This window comes from Malaclemys terrapin, chromosome 7 (assembly GCF_027887155.1).
Source record: "Malaclemys terrapin pileata isolate rMalTer1 chromosome 7, rMalTer1.hap1, whole genome shotgun sequence".
In the NCBI taxonomy this organism is placed as follows: domain Eukaryota; kingdom Metazoa; phylum Chordata; order Testudines; family Emydidae; genus Malaclemys; species Malaclemys terrapin.
The window spans coordinates 16,251,965-16,274,165 of NC_071511.1; positions in this window are offsets into that span (position 1 = coordinate 16,251,965).

Here is a 22,201-nt window from a genome sequence, read left to right on the forward strand (position 1 = left end):
TCTTATGTCAGCTCTGTGCCACGGGAAGATCACCCTTGTGCTGGAGTGATACTTTTTTGGCGGGTTAAATCTGCTACAGGGTCAGATTCGGCCAATATGGCAGTGTAAAACAGCCACATTGCACTGGAGAATCTGGCCCACGTTTGGCTTATCCTCACTTGACAATGGGATGGCTCTAGGACAGTATGTGAGGGGGGGGGGCGACACCTGCCTCACAAAGGTACAGCCTAGTCTGAAAATGTTTTACTAGCTGCAAAATCTCATTTCATCTGAAAAACTCTGTAAAATTCAGATCAGTTGTTGTAGCAGGTAAAAGGGGGAAATCTTGTTTTTAAGAACAGTTTCCCAGGTTTAACACTGTCCCCTGGGACTTTTCACTAACATTACAGGATGCTGGGTATATTTAATTAAATTTTGCATTTAACTGCAAATAGTAAAACTTTCTTAGTTAAATAATGATGTAGTACGTAGGCGTATTGTGCGTGTGTGCAAGGAGAGTAAGATCAATGGCTGCACGTCAACTCCTCAGGGATGCGGACACTGAAGGCTGCCATTTATCATCCATATGTGTGCCCAAAATCATTCAGTCTCAAGACCTATGTATACAGTACAAGTAATCTTAAGAACCACACTTCCTTTCAAACAGAATAGTGTGCAGCCTGTGCTGGCTGCTTTGCAAACAGAAGTTCTAAGCACCCGACATTCTTTGAAATCAGAACAGGGAAAAAAAACTTTCAAGTCACAAAGTTACTGCTGCCTCCTTCTCTAATCTCTCAACATGAAACTAACATAGACACGATCACTTTCTTTCTTTGTATATTCAAAATACAGCTCTGAACATCAAATCCATTACATATTAAGCAATGAGTTTATGAACTTCCCAATATGGAGGAAGTTGTGTTAACAGTATGGAATTATGGAAGTCACTTTGCTTAAAGTTAAATGTTTTATTTTTTTTTTCTATAGCAATACAGTAATTTCAGCACTAAAACTCCAGCATCTCCATCTCTGAATTTGCTGAGCAGCTAAATAAATACCTCCACAAGAAATTCCATCTGTGGTTGTGTTTCTGCTTTGAGAAACAAACCTTAGTAATTCTAACTTTTTTGTTTGAAAACTTGCCTGGTCTGGCTAAATCTGGACTGAAAAACCTTTCAAAGCAAAAAGAACTAGCTAAAACCAGTGTGAGGCAGGTAGTCCGTGTGAATTATGGATGTGTCCTCCTCTGTGTCCCATACACAGAGACGTGAGTCTGTTCCAGCGCTCAGCTACAATGCCTGTCTCTCTAACTCAAGTTGTAGAGACTCATGCTTTTAGCTCTGGTTCAATGTTCATTCCTATTGTTGACTAAGATTGCAGCTGTCAGGGTTAAATGTCATTTGCAGTTCGCACTGACCGTGTATTAATTAAAGATGAGCCTGAATCAAAAGTTATGCCAATAAACTGTATGAGGTTGTAGCTATGAGCTAAGTACAGCAGTCCTAACAGAATCAGCACTGCCGTTGATATCAATGGAACTGCAAGCCCTGGTCCATTGGCTTCAATATGGTTAAATCCCTATGGATTTAATTTAATTCTTACGGTTCAGTAAGAATATGGTTAAATTCCTATATATACTGTATTGAGACTTGAGAGGCTAATGCATTTTGACAGCTTTAAGTTGAACCTACAGTTTATAGGATATATGTAAGGATGTCATTTATGTATAATGTATGTGTTGCTTTGACATCGGTACCGTAGAAATGGTCGTCTTCATTGTGGTAAAAACATTTTTGCTTAAGGGATTAATTTATGCAAAAAGATTTGCTGTAGTTTACAATTAGAGAGAAAAAAATCTTTCAAGCCACTCAGGACTGAATTTTTCAATTTCATCTGATTAGGAGAGAAGGCTGTTTTGTTGCCTTAAATTATATTTCTTGTGTTTAAATAAATCTTCTGAAATGTTTGCATGCCTATGGGAATTATAAAACCCTATCTATATCTAAATCAAATATTCCCAATATTGCTACACGAATCTTCCAAGGTAATAAACTTTTAGTACTCCTGGCAAGTTTTATGACTCGATAGGTCCACTGTGTTGTGTATCATATTTCACAGTAGTGTACCTGAATAGATGGAATCAATTTTATATGCTAATTTGTTTTGGGTTTTTCATGGTTCCTAAAATTACAGATTATTTGAATAGCATTTAAAGAAAAACAGTTTAGGCATAGGTAAAGTATTATACATTTCTGTGGTACAAAGGAGGCTGGAATAATAGAAGGTAGATATGGAAAATAATGTATTCATAGATCCCAAGGCCAGAAGGGATGATTGTGATAATCCAGTCTGACCTCCTGTATAATGCAGACTGTAAAACTTCCCCAAAATAGTTCCTAGAGCAGATCTTTTACAAAAACATCCAATCTTGATTTAAAAATTGTCACTGATGAAGAATCCACCATTATTCTTGGTAAATTGTTCCAATCGTTAGTTACCCTCACTGTCAAAAATATACACACTATTTACAGTCTCAATTCATTTAGCTTTAACTTCCAGCCATTTGAGCATGAGTCCAGTACAGTCCATTTCCTTCCCAGTTCAGGATTGATACCTACTGTATATTTCCTAGTTTCTGGCCAGTGTAATTTAAATATACTAATTGCTTGGGCTTTTTGTCAGTTCCCTTGGTAGATTTCTCTATAGGCTAATCAGTCTCACTGTCTGGAAGCCCTTTTCCCCTTGATATTCAATATAAGCATTCACTTCCTTAAATTCAGACCATTATTTTTAGTGATATACTTTTTTATTATTCTAGGAAAGGTTTTTATTATTCGGGTTGGGGGGCAAAAAGATTGGTATGCACCCAACTCCTGTTGTCTAAACTTCATAGTGGCTTTGAAAATCTCTTCTATTGTGTTTGTTTGCACACTGCAGGCACCCTGGAAACCCAGATTTGCTTTTCATAATTAGATAAAGGTTGCAATTGTATTTGCAATAGGGACTAACCTGGTAATGTAGTTTAGTTATAAAGGCAATTGGAAAAGTATTTTAGAGTAACTACTGTACTGACGTACTGAAAGGCAGTGTTCTCTAAATAGTGTTAATAGAAACACATAATACTCTATATAAAAAGGTTTAAAAGTACTATAAAAGATACCGTGGAAGGGTTTCTTGGATCTCTGTATTAAAATTCAGCCAGCAGTTGAAGGAAAAGTTGGGGTGATGTTAGTAAACCGTCCTTACTAGAGACAATTTGTCTGAGTTGCATATAAATATTTCTAAAGAGCAAACGTTTTGTCTCTGGAATGCACCAGATTGCACCAAATGGCAGGTGTTTTCAAAATTTGCTAGAGGAGGAAACCTATAGACTCTACTATAAGGTTTTCATCAGTTATCTTGAAATTACACAAGCAGAGCACTGTGCTGCTCTATCACTATACTCAAGTCAGATTTTCAGGAACCAAAGTAAAAAACACTTCCAGCAAATGCATTTAGTATAAGATTGTTTCCTACCTGTCTGTGTAATTTTATGTTTCTCTATAGTACCCATCCCCTTCATATATTCTGTACACCGTGGTTATGATTACAAGAGAGCACTGTTATTGAAATGAGAATATGAATAAATAGGTTCCTTCACCCCTCTTGCTGCTTTCTCTTGAACCTGATGTGCCCCTGGGACTCTGGGATTTATCACAAACCAAGCGTACAATGTTCACAGGAGCCCTTATTTAAAATATTGGCAACCCATCACTGAAATATTTACATCTTCAGGCTTCTCATATCCACCATAGATTGTAGAGCTAAAAACATTTGCAACATAAATTAGAACTTGAGTTCTTCTGTGTTTGACTTGATTTCTATTCTGTATCTTGTTTCAGGGCTTTCTACAGTACTACGTTCCATTCTTTCATGCAGTAGGAATAAAATGCACACTCTCATACCCTATTCGACTGTTGCTAGGTAGCTGAGCGCATAATTCATACGTGGATGAAATTATCATTAATCTGTGTGGAGAAAAGCAGATTTATCTCTGAAGAAAAGGGACCTTCCAAATCTTGCAGAAATCAGATGATAGGGCAGCCTTATCCTGAGAAAGAACAAGTAATGGCAGGCAGCAGGTGTTTTGAATCTGATCTAATTTCCATGAATTGACATCCATAAAATCTTTTGCTTTAAATCTTTATTTCTAAATTTGCAATGTGTGGAGAAAAGTAGTGTGTGGAGTCCAAAACAGATTGCCCAGAGTCCAGGCTGAGTGACAGGGAATACTGTGGTGTTGCAAAAATTAGAGAACATGGGAGGACTCCCATTCACTTCCAGGGGGCCAGTATTGCACCCATGCAGTTTGGGCCATATTCAGTTTATGCTGATAGTAAGATCAGATTTGAGGAAAACCTGGGAAAAGGGATCTCTAGGAAGATGAATTTTTTTCTTTGAATTTTTCCACAAAAACTATCTGTGAAAGAAGCTCTGATTCCAGGAGAAATACTGGGGAAAAGGAAACCTCTACTGAGGAGGAGGTTTTTTTACTTGACCAGAACTCCATGGGCATTATTTTCCAGTGTTTGCTTTGGCCTCTAGTGCCCACAAAGAACTTTTCACATGGCCTTGTGAATTATTTCACATGCATGCCCATGTAAATCCATATTCACACATCCATACATCTATCTCTTTCCACAAATGTACTTTGCTCATAGGAATGTTCAGTGCAAAAGGTCACAGATGCCATCAGTGTGAATCAATGGTTTGTATTTGAATTTAAGCATTCACACAGCTCTTCTTAGGAGACAATCTGGTATAAATGCCTTTTTATTTTTTTACTACTGTATATTGATATTAATGAGTGTGTGAGGCCTGATTCTACACCACTGAAATTTAAATGGAGTTTCATCATTGACTGTTGCCATTTCTCACAATGTTATCATGAGACTGACATTTGGTGTGTTTTTTGAATGCTTGGGATTGGTAATACTGCATTGACTTAATGGCATGTAGGTTCAGGCACCTAGAGAACAGGATGTCTATAAAAGTATGTAGCTTTAGTGTTGGCCTTCAGCATATGAAAATATTCTAGTTTTATCTTTTTGCATTTAAACCTGTCAGGAATACTTGTCTCAATTGTCACCACAGCTGCTAGAGAGAAGTTCCCAGGAAGTGGATGTGTGTTCACCCAAATACAGGTCTTTTAGGTCTGTAGCTTCATTTTATGTTACTATGAAATGGAGCTTACTGCTCTGGCTGTGAAATTGTAATGAGTGTGGGATAATTTGCCTAAGCATGTCTCATTTCCATAGTGTGTACTTTACAAAAAAAATCAAAAATGACAAAAACACCTTTGTATTTTAAACAAATAACACACCGCCCACTGTATGCGAGTATGTAGATGGACTGATGCAATATTACAGTGCAAGTCAGAAAGGATTTGAATAAATGCAATTAGAAAAGTAAACAGTAACATAAGGATGCATCAGCAATAAGTGTAATGTAACATACCTATGAAAATGTGAAAAATGATTTCTCTCTTGCCTTCTGAGGAGTTAAAGTGAAACCAAAAAATGGTAATACTCCAAATGTTCTACAAGCATTAATCTCCCAATCTTGCTGTCTGGTAAGTATTATCCCTGTTTTATAGAAAGGCACACAGAGGAAGAGAAGTTAAGTGTCCTGCCCAAGTCTCTATGGAGAGTCAGAAGCAGAAATGTTCCTGACTGCTTCTTCTGTGCTCAGATTGTGCTAAACCATGCTGCTTCTCCAAAGAAGGAAGTTCTAAGAGGTAATTAAGGCTATGTATACTGGCAGCACATATAGGGTACATGTAGCTACACGCTGCAGTGAATAGCCTGCTGCGTCCATGCTGTCTTGGGCAAATAGTGTGTGTGTAGGCAGTGTATTCTCATACATACCCATACCCATCAGGTGTGTCTTTACTCGCCTAAGCCATATCTCACTGGCTATGCTACTATTTATACCCATGCTAAGGGACTTATGCACATATGTACTTTACACATCACTGAAAGACACATGCAGTATAGATGTATTTTCAGACTAGGATATGGATTGTGAATAATGGAAGACCAGGATTCAGAGAGAGACAAGATGAGCTCTGCTTAAAGAATAGCTTTTGCAGCTCCCCCACAAAAGTACTGAGGGGTAAAGCAATCTCCAAAACTCAGGGAAAACTGAAAAATATCCCTAGTCTTACCAATTAAATTATCAAATACAACTATGAAGGACTCAGCCTGCTGCTCTGGGTCGCAGAGTACGTAAATGGTTTTGGCATTTCATGTGAAGGCTTTAATTAATATGTTTAGTGAGTCTCCAGACATCACGCATCATGTGAAGTGAGCCAGAGAGGTTTTCAAGATGCATGGTTAAACTCTCTTCCGTGGAGTTTCACCCATTTACACCAGCAAAGAATTTGCCTTGCAGTCTCAAATTGTGGAACCTGTGTGCTTTTGAGCTATGACATTTCCATTCTTGAGGTGAGCCATGGAATAATATATGCCAGTTATCTGACTCTTCTTCTGCCTCAGGACTAGGTGGTGGTAGAAGGAATAGCTCATATATTCTAGCTGCATGATCAGAGGGTTTGTTAGCCAGGGAAGAGAATTTGTGGGAGCACTGCATAATGATGATGACACTGCCTGAGGACAGCAGTCCTCCCACTCCACTGACACCCTACTCCAGCATGCAGAGAACAACCTCCTCCGCAGCTGTATTTCTTTGGGTGTGGGGAGCTGCCATACATATCTGTATTTCCCTTTCATGGTCGTGCAGGTGTTTATTCAAGCCTTAGCTTTTAAAGACTGGGCCATATTCTCGTCTCACGTCAATGAAGCTTTGCCTGCTTAAGCCAAAGTTGAATGTGGCCCACTGTAGTTCGCCACATGTCCACATTTGCTTTTCACTAAGGGTGTCATGTGGTATGAGGTCAGAGATTAATTCTCAAATGAGCCAGCCTTTCTAATGAGTAAATTGTCTTCCCATGAAGACAGAGTCCAGGACTTTCTGGAGCTCCAAGAGCCTTGTGCGACCCAAATCTGCTGTTAACAGTTTGCCGGTTTGTTTTACATAAGGCCTGTGTTCTATACGGCAATCGACAGAAGAAAAGGAATCTGGGGCAAGAGGCACAGGATTAAAAAGATTCATGTACATGAAAAGGAAAAGGTGAGTGAGATAATTGAGTAAGGAGATAATTGATTTAATTTTTAGCCACAACTACCTCTTTTGTCAATGAGTTTGGTGTTCCTTGTCCACAAAGAGGGAGTGGGGGAGGCATTTGCCAAAAACAGACATTAATTTCCCTAGGGAAGGAGGCAATGAACTACTGAAAGAAATAAGGATAGTGTATGAACAGGTGATCAAGAAACTATGACCAAAGTGTGACAATTCCTGGGCCAGAAAGATCTGTCTGTGAATCTTAAAGGCAGCTGCAAAAGAGATAAATGGCTGACCTATAGCAGTTAAACTCCTGTGGAACAGGGCGTAAAACTCCTGTGGAAGAGGATAAAAACCTGCTGTGACACTTACATGCTTAAGAAAAGTTTTGAGTGATTCAGTAAACTGCAGACTTGTAAACGACACTTCAGCCATAGGGAAGCTACCAAAGACACTTACCAGAGGATTATGTGGGGGAATTATGACTGAGGAAAGAATAATCTGCATGGGCTCACAGGTTGGTCTAAAAAAATCCTATGACTAAAGCATCTCAGAGGATTACATTCAAGGCAATACTTTTATAACAATCCTGCTGAGATTAATAGCACCCAGAGGCAGTAAGTATGGTGATAAAACCAGTGTATGTGCACTATTGTTGACACTAGGGGTTCTCCTTCAAATCCCACCTTGGTACCTGAACCTCCCTGTTTCTTCTCATCCCTGTGAATTGTCTGCCAACATAAACAGTTAGTCCCACCGCCTCTCTATGATTATCATGTCCTCCTTCTGTTTCCTCCCACAGCACAGGTTGCTTTCTGGGGTATATGCTGCCCTACCTATTGAGCCGCATGCATGGTGTGAGAAAAGTAGGATACTTATTTGGTGTAAATTTTAAAGGATGAAAAGATAGAGCCTGGGAAAGAGGGGGAAATGAGTGTCCTGACTGGCTCCCAGTGCCTTACTATGATTATTAGTAAAAGCAGCAGAGATGTCCTGTGGCATCTTATAGACTAACAGCATGAGCTTTCGTGATCTTCTTCGGATGCATGTCACATGCATCCGAAGAAGTGGGTATTCACCCACGAAAGCTCATGCTCCTATACGTCTGTTAGTCTATAAGGTGCCACAGGACTCTTTGCTGCTTTTACAGATCCAGACTAACACGGCTACTCCATTGATACTATGATTATTAGACCACACACAAACAAAATTCAGTTACAGGGTTATAGAGAAGAAACTAAAGAGCAAATTAAGGATGCAGGAGTTATTGTGGATACAACTTTCACTGTGCTGCAGTCCAGGTTGTACATTAAAGACACTGTGGATATCCTGTAACTAATAGTGTGTTGTTTCACAAACTCATAAAAGTAAAATACTTTAAAAATATCTGTGTATATTAAATATGTATATGCTACAGAACAATTATGTAAAGAAGAATCTGCCATGTGTGTGTATAATCAGTTACCATAGGGTATATACCATATACATATCACAAAGCAATTAAAGATATCTATGTACATGTGTGTGTGTCTATGTGTACACACACACACACACACACACACGTACATAGATATCTTTAATTGCTTTGTGATATGTATATGGTATATACCCTATGGTGACTGATTATATCACTGTAAAACACAACTTCTTTGGAATAAATTACCTTTAGTATTTGACTCAGCACTTCACAAACTAATAGGAGAACATCTATTTAGACATTATTAAGAACCCTAGAGACAGAACAACCTAGTTTCAGAGAAGCTTAAAAGAATTTAATGTGTCTGGAGAAAGAAGTAGCAAGGACTGGAAAAAAAAAATTTCTTTACATTTTATTTAATTTTATACCGAACTTAACTTAAAGGCATAGAAGGTGTCATACAGGGAAGCTGCACTCTACACTTTTTGCTGGGGAGGGAAACTGGAAAGGAAATAGGTTTTCTCATGAGTATGATAAAGCAGTTTTTAAAAGGACAGTCAGTGAGTTTCTGGCTGATTGGTATGTCAAGTACTGGCATGCACCAGACACCCGACATTGCCTCTAGGACCTAACCTCCTTATCCAGGAGTGAAAGACAATCGAACTGTCCCCCTGAAGAGTCAGGAGGCTGCATCTCTTATATAAAGCACAGGTATTTGAGGATAAACAATACTGCCCCAGGAAGAGAGTACACTAAATACTCTGTCCATCTTTTTGCTATCTGAAGCTGGCCACTAATGTTTGGGAAGGGGAGGAATGCTGCGGGGAGAGAGACAAAGCATGGCCACCTCAGAAGGAGAGGACTGGGGGACTGAGAACAATGTCATGCACCTTCCCTCTTTATGAAGTAATGAGTAGATCTCTTTTTACCCCTTAGGTACCTATGGCCTGTGGAAAGGTAGGATCTCAGAGTTTCACAGTCTTGAATATATGTATCCTCATGATACCTCTGTGAGATAGGCCAGTGCTGTTATCCCCATGTTACAGGTGGGGAATTGAGGCGCACAGAAGCTAAGTCACAGAGGGTACGTCTACACTGCAATAAAACACCTCCAGATGGCCTGTGCAGCTGACTCAGGCTTGCGGGACTCAGGCTGCAGGGCTATAAAATTGCAGCCTAGATGTTCAGGCTTGGGCAGGAGTCTAGGATCTGGGCCCCTACTGCTTCGCAGGGCCAGGGAGCCTGGGATCTAGCCCAAGCCTGAACATCTACACTGCAGTTTTATAGCCCCAACACTATGAGCCCAATTCAGCTAACATGGGCAAGTCTATGAATTTTTATTGCAGTGTAGCCATACTTCGTAATGGTGTCTGAGTCAAGCTGGAACCCAGGGTTCAAGCCCTATTGCTTTGCGGTGTAGACACAGCCTCAGTGGACTCGAGCTCAGGAAGTCTGCCAAAAGTATCCCATAGGCTGACTTCCTTTGCCCTTTGGACAATCAAGTTTGGTGGACAGTTAAGTTTTCCCACACTGCATCACAAACAAAAGGCTAGAGCAGCCACATTATGGGATGGTGCTAGGAAGTAAGGGATATGGGTGGTCAGATTTGAGCCCACATAATGCAGTTTAGACACTGGAGCCCCAGATTGGGACCCAGGGGTCAAAAATTCCTGACCTGAGGTTACAAATAAGCGTATATGCTCAAGCCCTAGGATAACAAACCTAGAGCCTGCTAATTAGAGTTCTGCTAACCCTGGGCTTACAGTGCTGTGTAGACATACCACAAGAAGACCTGAACCTGTGCCTTCCAAGTCCTAGGTTAATCACTGGATCATCCTTCCTCTCATCCATGTCAGCAAATAATTCATGCTAATTCATCAATTAACTTCAGCTGTCTTTCTGCTTGCTAACTGTCCACAAATAGATCGTTAAGTATCAGAGGGGTAGCCGTGTTAGTCTGGATCTGTAAAAAGTGACAAAGAGTCCTGTGGCACCTTATAGACCAACAGACATATTGGAGCATAAGCTTTCGTGAATACCCATTTCATCAGATGCATGTAGTGGAAATTTCCAGAAGCAGGTATACATATGTAGGCAAGAATCAGTCGAGAGATAACGAGGTTAGTTCAGTCAGGGAGGATGAGGCCCTCTTCTAGCAGTTGAGGTGTAAAAACCAAGGGAGGAGAAACTGCCTTTGTAGTTGGCTAGCCATTCACAGTCTTTGTTTAATCCTGAGCTGATAGTGTCAAATTTGCAAATGAACGGAAGCTCAGCAGTTTCTCTTTGAAGTCTGGTCCTGAAGTTTTTTTGCTGCAGGATGGCTACCTTTAAATCTGCTATTGTGTGTCCAGGGAGGTTGAAGTGTTCTCCTATAGGTTTTTGTATATTGCCATTCCTAATATCTGACTTGTGTCCATTTATCCTTTTACATAGGGACTGTCCAGTTTGGCCGATGTACATAGCAGAGGGGCATTGCTAGATCATTGTTTTGTTGACATTATTCATTATTTAAAATAACTTTTCAAATGATCTCTGCAAATAATTCTTTGTAGCTTGTTCATAAGCCATTCACTGCAAGCATTTGCCATTGGATATCTTTTGATTAGACCTGTATCTTTCCAGAGTATTTATTTTCCATGATTGATCCAGAATAAACTTTAGAATCTAGTTTTGGTGTGAGTGCTCATACTTAGAATTTCATAATATTCTGCTATATTCACTTAAAATTCACTGTCGTGGTGAAAGTTATCGGCTCTAATTTCATTTGCTACTCTGTTTGCACAAAACAAACCCAAAAGGGGCGCAAACCTATTTTAACTGTATTGTGTGCACCATAATATAGCAATGTATTTCAATACAGATACTTCACTGTATTGGCTGTGGTTCACATCTGTGCTTCCTTTGGCAGTGGTGTTACCAAAGAGTAATATTAAAACACAGCAGGAAAGAATAAAGCAAAAGCTTTTTCAGATGAAATTTTAGATCTTGGGGTGAAAGTCTGTGTAACCTCAGAGTTGGATACAGAATTTCACCAAGCTCTCAAAAGATGTGTGTTATGTATGGTGTTAGGTAATTGCCTTACAAGTTTATGCTAATAAAATATGCAATGGTTTCCGAATATTTAATGGCAGTAAAATCCCAAATTATGCAATAAGCCCTTTCAACATTGAGTACAAAACATTGATTGAATTGCAAAGTTTATTTAGGATTCAAAAAAAACATTTTTAGCATCATTAGTCTGAATAACAGTGGTTTGTGCTATGTTTTGATTAGAGTATCACAAATATATTATATCACAAGGTCAACTCTTGTGGTATTTTAATGCCTTGGTAAAATAAATATATCACACACATCTATACATTAACTGCCCGAACAGTCTCTCATGTCATACCTGGACACTATTTTTATGTAGGGTGACCAGATGTCCCGATTTGATAGGGACATTCCCGATTTTGGTTTTTTTTTTTCTTATATAGGCTCCTATTAACCCGCCACCCTCTGTCCTGATTTTTCACACTTGCTGTCTGGTCACCCTATTTTCATGTATTATGTGTCTTGTTCACTTAATTGTTAAAATAGACTGTTCTGCTTAAAACACATTACATTGTGAAAGCAAGCTGGCATGATTCATTGAGGCTTTCAGTGGTGACTCCAGGGTCCAGTACAAAGTACTTTGAGAACTACTCTTTTGTAATGCTGTTATTTCCATTAATGCATCACAATTAAGGTCACAATTTTTGGTGAATTGGGTCTATAATGCATACATAATTAGAGTTGTGTCCCAAAGTATTTGTGCTTACAAGCCAACCATAAACATTAAGAAACTGTTTTACACAAGTTACACTTCCTTTTCCCCCTTGAAATATTTAAACTGCTGTTTACCACTCAAGAATGAGATCTTGTAGTAATAATGGATAGTTCTCTGAAAACATCTGCTCAGTGTGCAGTGGCAATCAAAAAAGCGAACAGTGTTAGGAGCCATTAGAAAAGACAGAGAGAATAAGACGAAAAGTATCACAATGCCACTGTATAAGTCCATGGTATGCCTACATATTGAATACTGCATGCAGATCTGGCCACCCCATCTCAAGTAAAAATGTAGTACAATTAGAAAAAGTATAAAGGAGACCAACAAAAATTATTAGGGGTATGGAAAAGCTTCTATAGGAGTAGAGACGACTAATGGGGAACATAATAAAGGTTTATAAAATCATGAATAGTGTAGAGAACATGAATAAGGAAGTGTTATTTACCCCTTCACATAACACAAGAACCAGGTGCCACCCAATTAAATTAATAGGGAGCAGGTTTAAAGCAAACATGCGGAAGTTCTTTTTCACACAAACCATAGTCAACCTCTGGAACTCATTGCCAGGGGATGTTGTGAAGGCCAAAAGTATAACTGGTTCAAAAATGAATTAGATAAATTCATGGAGGACAGGTCTATTAATGGCTATTAGCCAAGATGGTCAGAGAGACAACCTCATGCTCTGAGTATCCCTAAACCTCTGACTGGCAGAGGCTGGGTCTGGATGGCAGGGGATAGATCACTCAGTCATTCCCTCTAAACTATCTGGCACCAGTCACTGTCAGAAGACAGAATATTGGACTAGTTGGACCATTTGTCTGACCCAGTATGGCTATTCTTATGTAGGGCAATTTAAATCAAAAGGAAGGATTGTGTCTTAGTCAAAATTGTTTTCTGTGCTTTTGGCCATAGATTCCATTATGCTTCTGTGGTTATGCCCACATGAGGGATAATTTGATTCTATACCCACATGTTGTTTGGCATGGCCTCAGCTAGACTGCAAATCTGGGCTATAAAAACATGCCAACTACTGTGTATCAAAATTTAATTTATCATGTGAATGTGTCAGTATGAGAGAGACCAGAGCGATTTCTTCAAAAGAACCTACATGAACATATTCTGATTAATAGCAATTCCCGTGAGGGAAGGAAGGCAGCAGGAAATATCAGATGCTACCTAATGAACACGAACTGAGAAGCAAAACCATCTCTTCTTGTGCTTGTCTTTTGCTGCTCCTTAGTGACGTATAAATTTAGACTGGACACCCTTTCATCTGTAAGGCTGTCTCTCTTCTAACCGTTCCCCCCGCTAAACATTTCCCACAAATGCTGTTTCTGCAGTGGTAGAAGGGGTGGGAGTGCTAAAGTAGCCCAGCCACTAATACTCTAGCCACCATGTCACGCAAGCTCAGAGAAAGTCTAGATAGTGTGGTGATTAAAATACCAGAATGTTCATGCCAACTTTCCAACCACCACCTGTGGATATATACTTGATGGTGGCAATGAGGGGGAATTTTAAAGGGAAAAGATTGATTAGTGTTGGCAAGGCCACAGAGTGAGCAGAGTTCAGATTTCAGCCTCATGTGACATCGATATTCAGCTTCTCAGAAGATCATGCCAATCTATTTGCAATTCTCTGCTGGTTCCAGTCTTGTACAACATCAATACTCAGTTCTTCAAGCTTATTTCCAATTCTCTGCTTCTCCCAGGTGCACAGATATGTCTCCGTTTGTTCTCCCACCATCCCAAAACACCCACATTTTTTCCAGACTATTTACATTACACACCTCTCCATACAACACAGGTCTGGAAAGGGGTAAGGTGGCCAGATACGCCTATTAACTCCATAGGCTCACTTGGAGGAAGAACCAGGGAGCAGGGAATTGATTACAAGCAGGCTCAGCTGGGCTGGAAGAGGTAGGGCTGCTGGGAATGGCTGCAGTCACTTCCTGGGAGAAGGGAGTTGGAGCTGGTATACCCAGAGAAAAGAATGCAGAGCAGAAGAGTAGGAAGCAGTCTAGGGAAGGAGCAGTGAGAGCTGAGAGAGTAAAGCCTGGGTTTGAGGGTCCCTTGACTTGAACCTGGAGTAGAGGGTGGGCCTGGGTTCCCCTACCAGCCACTGAAGGAGTGGCACCTGAGGCAGTGAATGGGAAGATTTCCTTGGGCTGCTGAAGGAAAGACTTTGATATATGCTGAAAGGAGGGAAATGCTGAATGTCCTTTCCAGAGGGATGTCATGAAGAGGAAGATGCAGTTACTGGAGTGAGAGAGGGGCTGCAGACCAGAGAGAGAGAGAGAGAGACGGAGTGATGGCATGCAACTGTGGGAATGGGCATTGACCTGATGAAATAATACCCAGAGCAGCCAGGAGGAGGCCCCAGACTAGCGGTGAGTGGTGCACCCTGTCACACTAGGCAATCGTGTTACAGCTGCCTTTGCCAATAGTGTATTTAGTTCACTGTCGACAGATACAATCAGTTAGATGAAGCACCATTGCTGTCATAGAGGGACGGACATTACTCAGATTTGCTCATGGAAACCCCTCATTGCTTGTCGTCTATGTAGTAAGTATGCCAGGTGCAAGGCAGCTTGTAAGCCTGGGAGTTGAATAGTTTAAACACAATATAGCGAAGCCAGTGGTGCAATTCAGCACATGCTTTGGCCCCACATATAACTTGATGTAGGATTGCTGAGAACTGTGTATCATCAGGTGGGAGCACCAAAATTTCCCATACTCTGTTCTGATGATAATTAGTACTCCAGCTTGTGAAAGCTAATTCATCACAAAGATTAATTAGGTCAAAATAAAATTCTCTTGTTGTAAGCCAGCTCTGGGCACAAATGTGGCTCTGATAGTCATTTCGCCTGTTTTTTGTGTGTATTGAAAAATCCAGTTGAATGGAAAATGTATCTAGTTCCTTACACTCCTTTGAAAATTCCAGCTACATCCAAAGGAACCTAGGAACTTAATAAATTTTTCACTGAAGATGTGGGCCTAACAGCATGCACTGGAAAGCTAGCAAGGTTTTCTCCTGCAGCCAAATAAATCTTGCAGTGGTGGAGATTTTATACTCTCGGTGCACTGTATTTACTACACCTCTACCCCAATATAACGCGACCCGATATAACATGAATTTGGATATAATGCGGTAAAGCAGCGCTCTGGGGGGTATCAAAGTGTACTCCAGTGTATCAAAGCAAGTTCGATATAATGCGGTTTCACCTATCACACGGTAAGATTTTTTGGCTCCTGAGGACAGCATTATATCGAGGTAGAGGTGTAGTTGGTTTCCTTACTTGTCTAGATGTTATCTGTGTACATACAATCCTGGCACTGGGATAGTTATGTACACTGTGAAGTAAGAGAGGGGAAAATGGCTCCTGCTCCATTAAGCTATCAAAAAATTAAATGTCCAAAGTAACATTTAGCCACCTCCTGAAATGTAACTTCCCCTCCCCTTTGAAATATAGATCTTTTAGGATTCTTCCAAAGCTTGTTGATATAATACATCTCCTACCAACAGGACAACTCTATTCAGGATTCTTCTAATACCAGCATAGACAATTCTTTCCCTTCAGAGCCACCCATAGTGTCTTAAGACCAGAGTGGCGGAACTGGAGGATAGAGAGAGAGAATTATTTATAGAGAGTGTCTGAAGGAACGTTGTAAAGTGGGGTCTACCTTAGATCTGGCTGGTCTCATCCTCTCCCAGTTGAGAAAGCTGGTCTAATTAAAATGGGTAATTACTCAGTTGTTAGTTTATAGCCCTTATAAACTTCCCCTATGGGCAGGCTTTTCCATAACTCTCTGTTGCGGGATTCCTCGACTCTTCCACTGAAATATCTACTGCTGACTACTGTCAGGCACTGTTAGTGGAACACTGATCACTGATTTGACAATTCCTGTATTCCTATATCAATTTGGGCACCGAATGCCATTTTCGTCATTTCTTTTTGATTTTCTCCTGAGAAACTTAGTATTCCCACCTTCTCCAAACCCTCTCCTTCTTGTGAGTCTAAAAGTTGCTGATTATATAAGTAAGTTCATCTTGTAAGACTATAAAATGTATTATAGCATTTAGAAGCTATTTCCTGACTTTCATTACTCACCGTGCCCAGTAATTCCCACATTTTCATTTTGCTAAGCACAGAACCATTTTCTCTGGCAAACAGTTCCTCACTGAAGGTGAAAATGGACAAAATAAGCCAAACAAAACATGGATTTTCTGGTCTTTTTACAGATATCTATTATTTCTAACTTATAAAGCAGGAAATGTGTGAGCTCTATGGAGGAGACTTGTACACACCTCCATAGGCCATGCTCCACACATGACTAATTGGTTTAGAAGATTTCATTGTTTTAACAACTTTCTATTGCTCTACATTTTCAGGGGGGGAGACTTTTTCATAATGCATCATAACTTTGCATATCAATGTGATGCCTTTAAGTGACAGAGCCACACCCAGTACACATTCTGTGATATATTTGAGTCCTAATAAACATTTCACCATCAGTTAATATGCTCGCTTTTCCATCTAAACACTTACAAGAAAATAGCATACACTGAATATTCATAGCAGGCTAAAATCCCCATAGTGCTCATTAATCTGAGTCAGCAATGAAGTAGAAATAGAGTTGAATGAAAAATTTGCAGCAAATAATTTAATGAATTTTGCCTCATTTTCCCATTTGCTAAATGAGCAGTGTATATGACTGTCTTGATTTTTTTTTCAGTTAATTTCCAAATAATTTTGGAAAATAGATAGTTTGTGAGCATTCTTGACGTTGGAAATTTTAGCTACGTGAGTTATCTTTGACTGGACTCAGACTATTTGATGTGTCTGTTCTCTAGCTGTTTACTTCATTATCAGTTAGACTCAGCAACACTTCAATAACCATTTTATAACGAGGTTTGATAACATTTTTGGGGAAAACATTTTGCTAAAAATTAGACATTTTTACAGTATTGACTATTTTTCATGAACTCTTTCATTTTTTTACCGAATTAAGTTTTATTAAAAAAATAGCAGCCTTCTCCAGAGAACCATATTACATTACTATAGTTGGAATGGACCCTTTTTTTGGACGCACTGAATCCCTCTTACATGTCAGAAGTTATTGCATATATTCATCTGAAATTGCCATCTGGTCTTCCATATTCTCTGGCAAATTGATCACAATCTAGGAGGCTGTATGATATCCAGTAAGGATCTTATGCCCAGGCAGATATTTAATTCTAAATGTTGTTTTTAGAAGTTGCAGGTATCATTTAGGAAAAAAGTATAAAGCATATGCAGATAACATATATTTTGCTTGTAGCGTAGTCCTGCAGAAAGTGCATTGCTCCATTGTGAAGCATTTGAATATAAATATGTAGTATCCCTGTGTCTGAATCCTTTTCTAGTTGCACAAAAAACATCTACTGCTGAAGCTCTGAGTATACTTTGGAATTCCTATAGATTCCAAATTATACATAAAACAAATGTATAACATGTAACCCATTACTATTTTAATGTTATATCTGGTAATGCTTACATCAGAAAAGACCAGGGATCCTATGGTGCTGTTCAAAATAAGATATGATATCTGCCCTGAAGTTTACAATCTAGTATAAGAGGGTGCAAGTGAGTTACAAATGATAGAAAGATGCATGGAGGGAAGACATAGGTGAGAATGAGATTATGCATTCACAGCATACACAACCTGTATTCGAACCACACAAAAACAATTTCCAGAAAGATTTTATACTTTCCTCTTCAGACTCTCTCTCTTCTTGGTACACTGCACAGATTACTTTAGACTCTTTAGTGTGCTCTACTGATCTCCTCTTATTGGTTCCATTTCTACAGACACTTCCTCTTTACTTAAGCCTGCAAAATGGCTGTTGGGTCAGATATCACCTTCCCCAACATGTGACCTAAAGGGATCAGGAAGAATCCCCTTCAGTTATGCTGTATAACCTATACACAGATCTCCAAATTATTTCAAGCTGACTCATAGTTACACAGTTAGACAAGGAGCCAGAAAAACAAAAATATGTCTTTAATACTAGAATATCTTGTTCTGGAGACAGTTTTGATTTGGACTCATTGCTTTCACTGGATCCTGTATAGATGTGATTCGGATCATTGCAGACTAATAAATAATCTTTAGTACTGCAACTTCCTTTCAACCTTGTCCTTAGAAATCCTAGACAAAAAAATTAGATCAGTTAACAAAAGGGTTGAACAAACTAAAACCTGAAGGTGACCTGATCAGGCATTCTTGCCTTCCTGAGAATGAACACTAATCTTGTTTTAGAGCCATCACATTGTGTGCAAAGTTAACAGCCCTTTTATATGAATAGAGTAGGTCATACCTAACCTCCCCTGTAACAATGTATTTAATTTAAAAATACAAACAACAAGCTTAAGTCACGCCGTCCTGGAAAACCTGCCAAACTTTTGTAGTCTCCTAAAGCCCAAACTATACTTTAGTGAGATAACAGAACTTCTAAGCTTACCCACAAAAAAACAAACAATACTGACAATGTTGCCAAATGGTGGAGGAAGCCAAATTGAAAATGGTAAACAGAAACCCACAAAAAACATTTTACTGGTGGTATTATGCAGAATCATAAGATTTTTTTTTTAAAGTTTTTCAATTTACATGAACCCAAGTCGTCCACACTAGCATCAAAGAATACTTTCTACACACCATTTCAGAGAAAAGGGGAGCAAGTCTCCCAGCCTGGGTTGACAGACTTTGGTTAGTTGGAACTCATGCTAGTGCTCTTAAAAAAAAATCTGGATAGACAGTTTTGAACATAAGAACGGCCATACTGGGTCAGATCAAAGGTCCATCTAGCTCCGTATCCTGTCTTCTGACAGTGGCCAATGCCAGGAGTTGCAGCTCAGACTGGGACTTGGGCTTTACCGCCAAGGGAAAGGGGTTGGCTTCAGAGCCTGAGCTCCAGTCTGAGCCTATTTATTTTTATTTATTTATTTTCCAAATGCAGGTCTCCATCCTTCAATCAGGACCCTATGGGCAGATTCTTACACTCGTCCAGAATCCCACTGACATTAACTGCAGATGTGGGGATCCCATTGCAGAATCAGGGCCATTGCTGCTGTAATAAATGTGAGCTGAAAGTGACCATCGGACCACTGCTGAAAGGGCAGCTGGGTTTTTAAAGAGTTGGAATTGAAGGCAAGGGAGTCTAAATAAAGGCAATAAACAAATAGAAATATGGAGACTTGAGTGCCAGCTTGATTCTGCTCCAGGCTTACTATGTGGCCTGAGCAAATTTTTTAACTGCTTTGTGTCTAAATTTCCTCATCTGTGAAATGTGTATAATAGCTATTCTCCTTTTTAAACTGTTCTGGTTCCTCTGATAAAAGGTGCTGTAAAAATGCAAAGTATCTAAAAATTGTTCAGATATCTTTAAAAGACAGAAAACATTCACAATAGTAAAGAAAATGTATTTATAACATTTTCCCTTCTCTTACCATTCTATGAGTAACTACTTTAACTAGTGGAACTTCACAGTCCATGTATGCCCCTAACATTACCCCCCCCCCACACACACACACACTTTTAAACTATTCTTTTTAATAAAACACTTTCTGAAAAAAGTAAAATTAAAGCTATTTAGTGAAATGAGAGTTATAATGCCAATTGAAATACCATGCAACTTTTAAAATATTTTAGTGTTGAGAGAAAATGTTCCTTTAAAAAGAAATCTAAGAAGATAGAAAAATTCTTGATAAATGCTACCAGCTGAAAGCAGCTGTAAAACTTGGCACAGCTAGTTTGTGTAGTCATTCTCCCCTCCTTTGCCCTCCCCCCACCTTATCTGTTGCTTCAAGCAATGGCTCAGCACCATTAAATAGTTTTCAATTCCAGTGAGTGAAAAAGTTCAAGGTTCTTTATTTTTCAGAGGTGAGAAGAGAAAATGCCACAATGCAAGCATTCTTGCCTTCAGTACATCATATTAGGCTGGTGTACCAGTCTAATGTTTTCTAATCTATAAGTCTAAAAGAGATAGCAGTGACAGTAAGCAGTTGAAAACTGAGGTGAGAGCAATGGTCAGTTATGGCAAAATCATAAACTCTAATACCGTTATTATAATGATAAATGTACTTACATGAATAGAGTACTAGGGACACTCCAAGGGCATCACCCAAAGACCACTGATCTCAAGCCCCCTTGAGATTTATTACTAGATGAGATAATTTAGTCCTGGGCACTTGTTCATTCAGGGAACTCCATTGGGGTAGGGGGAGGAATTTCCCTCTGTCATTTTGCTGGGTTTTTTATTAGGCATTGTAGCAGGGCACTGCAGGCTCTTGCCTCTGCTTTACTGACAAAGTCACTTGGAGACTCTTGGTGCCATTTATTTACAGGTTGTACTCCCACCACCTTTTCACTATACGTAGCTTGGGTTCTAATGTCTGCACCAGGAGGGAAGAGCTATCCTTTGGAGATATCCTTTCTCCTAGAGCTGGAAGGGACCTTGAAAGGTCATCGAGTCCAGCCCCCTGCCTTCACCAGCAGGACCAAGTACTGTTTTTGCTCCAGATCCCTAAGTGGCCCCCTCAAGGATTGAACTCACAACCATGGGTTTAGCAAGCCAATGCTCAAACTACTGACCTATCCCTCCCCGCATTGCTCTGCTTCCGCTCCCTTTTCTCCTGGCTTCTTTCCTCCAAGACTTTTATATAGCCCCGGCTAATTGGGCGGGCAGCTGTCTCCCATTCCCCAGTTAGGTGCAGGTTTTCTCTAGCCAGCTCTAATTTACTTCTCTTAATGGGAGCTGGCATGATAGAAGGCTGAGTCAGAAGTTCTTGCCCAGCACCCTATCACAGGCATGTTTCATCCATGTGAAAATGCAGTTTTCAAGGAAAATATGCTATTTTGAGTGTGAGACTTTTCTTTATCAGTTAGACTTAATCAGTATTATGAATAAATAATTAAATAAAGAGAATCTTCGAGCCATGGGCTAGTAATAGAATCAAGGACCCAATCTCAACCTCTGGCTTCGTTAGCCAAAAAAAGATGATAGAAACCTACTTTAGCAGGGCAGCCTTCGGATTCCCCTGATGAAGGGGGAATCTCCAGGTGGCGGGAGGCTGACATGGCCATCTTTCTACCACCCACTCCAGCCTTCTCAGGCACACATGTGGGGTATTACATGATGTTCCTAGGTGGAATGGGGACAGGAAGGCACAAAGCCCGTGCACAACGAGCTCAACGAGGAGTTAACAGGGGAAAACTGTCGAGTATCAAAGGGGTAGCCGTGTTAGTCTGGATCTGTAAAAGCAGCAAAGAGTCCTGTGGCACCTTATAGACTAACAGACGTATTGGAGCATGAGCTTTCATGGATGAATACCCACTTCTTCACCCACGAAAGCTCGTGCTCCAATACCTCTGTTAGTCTATAAGGTGCCACAGGTCTCTTTGCTGCTTTTACAGGGGAAAACTATAGCTGCCATTATTGAGAATGGCCCTTAGGTTGTTGGAAGTTACACTGGCAGCTGGTTTAGTCTCCTTTCAGGCTAAGGATCATGTGATAGAAAGGTGGCTTAGCATTATCTTTCCTCCCGTCCAGCGGGTCCTAAGACTGGGGAAGCTCATCCAAATCTGGGTATCTGGCCCCATGTCTTACGATTAGACATATTTTGCTCTGACAAAAGCTTCATAATTTCTAATATCTGTGTTGTAAATTTTTTTATTAGGCCAGGGGCTGCCTCATTTTTAAACTGCACTATGTCCTGGTGATGCTTTTTAGATTTAAACAAACACAGAATTTGAGCTCACATATGCGACAAATATGATCTATTGAAGGCAGGGGTGTTT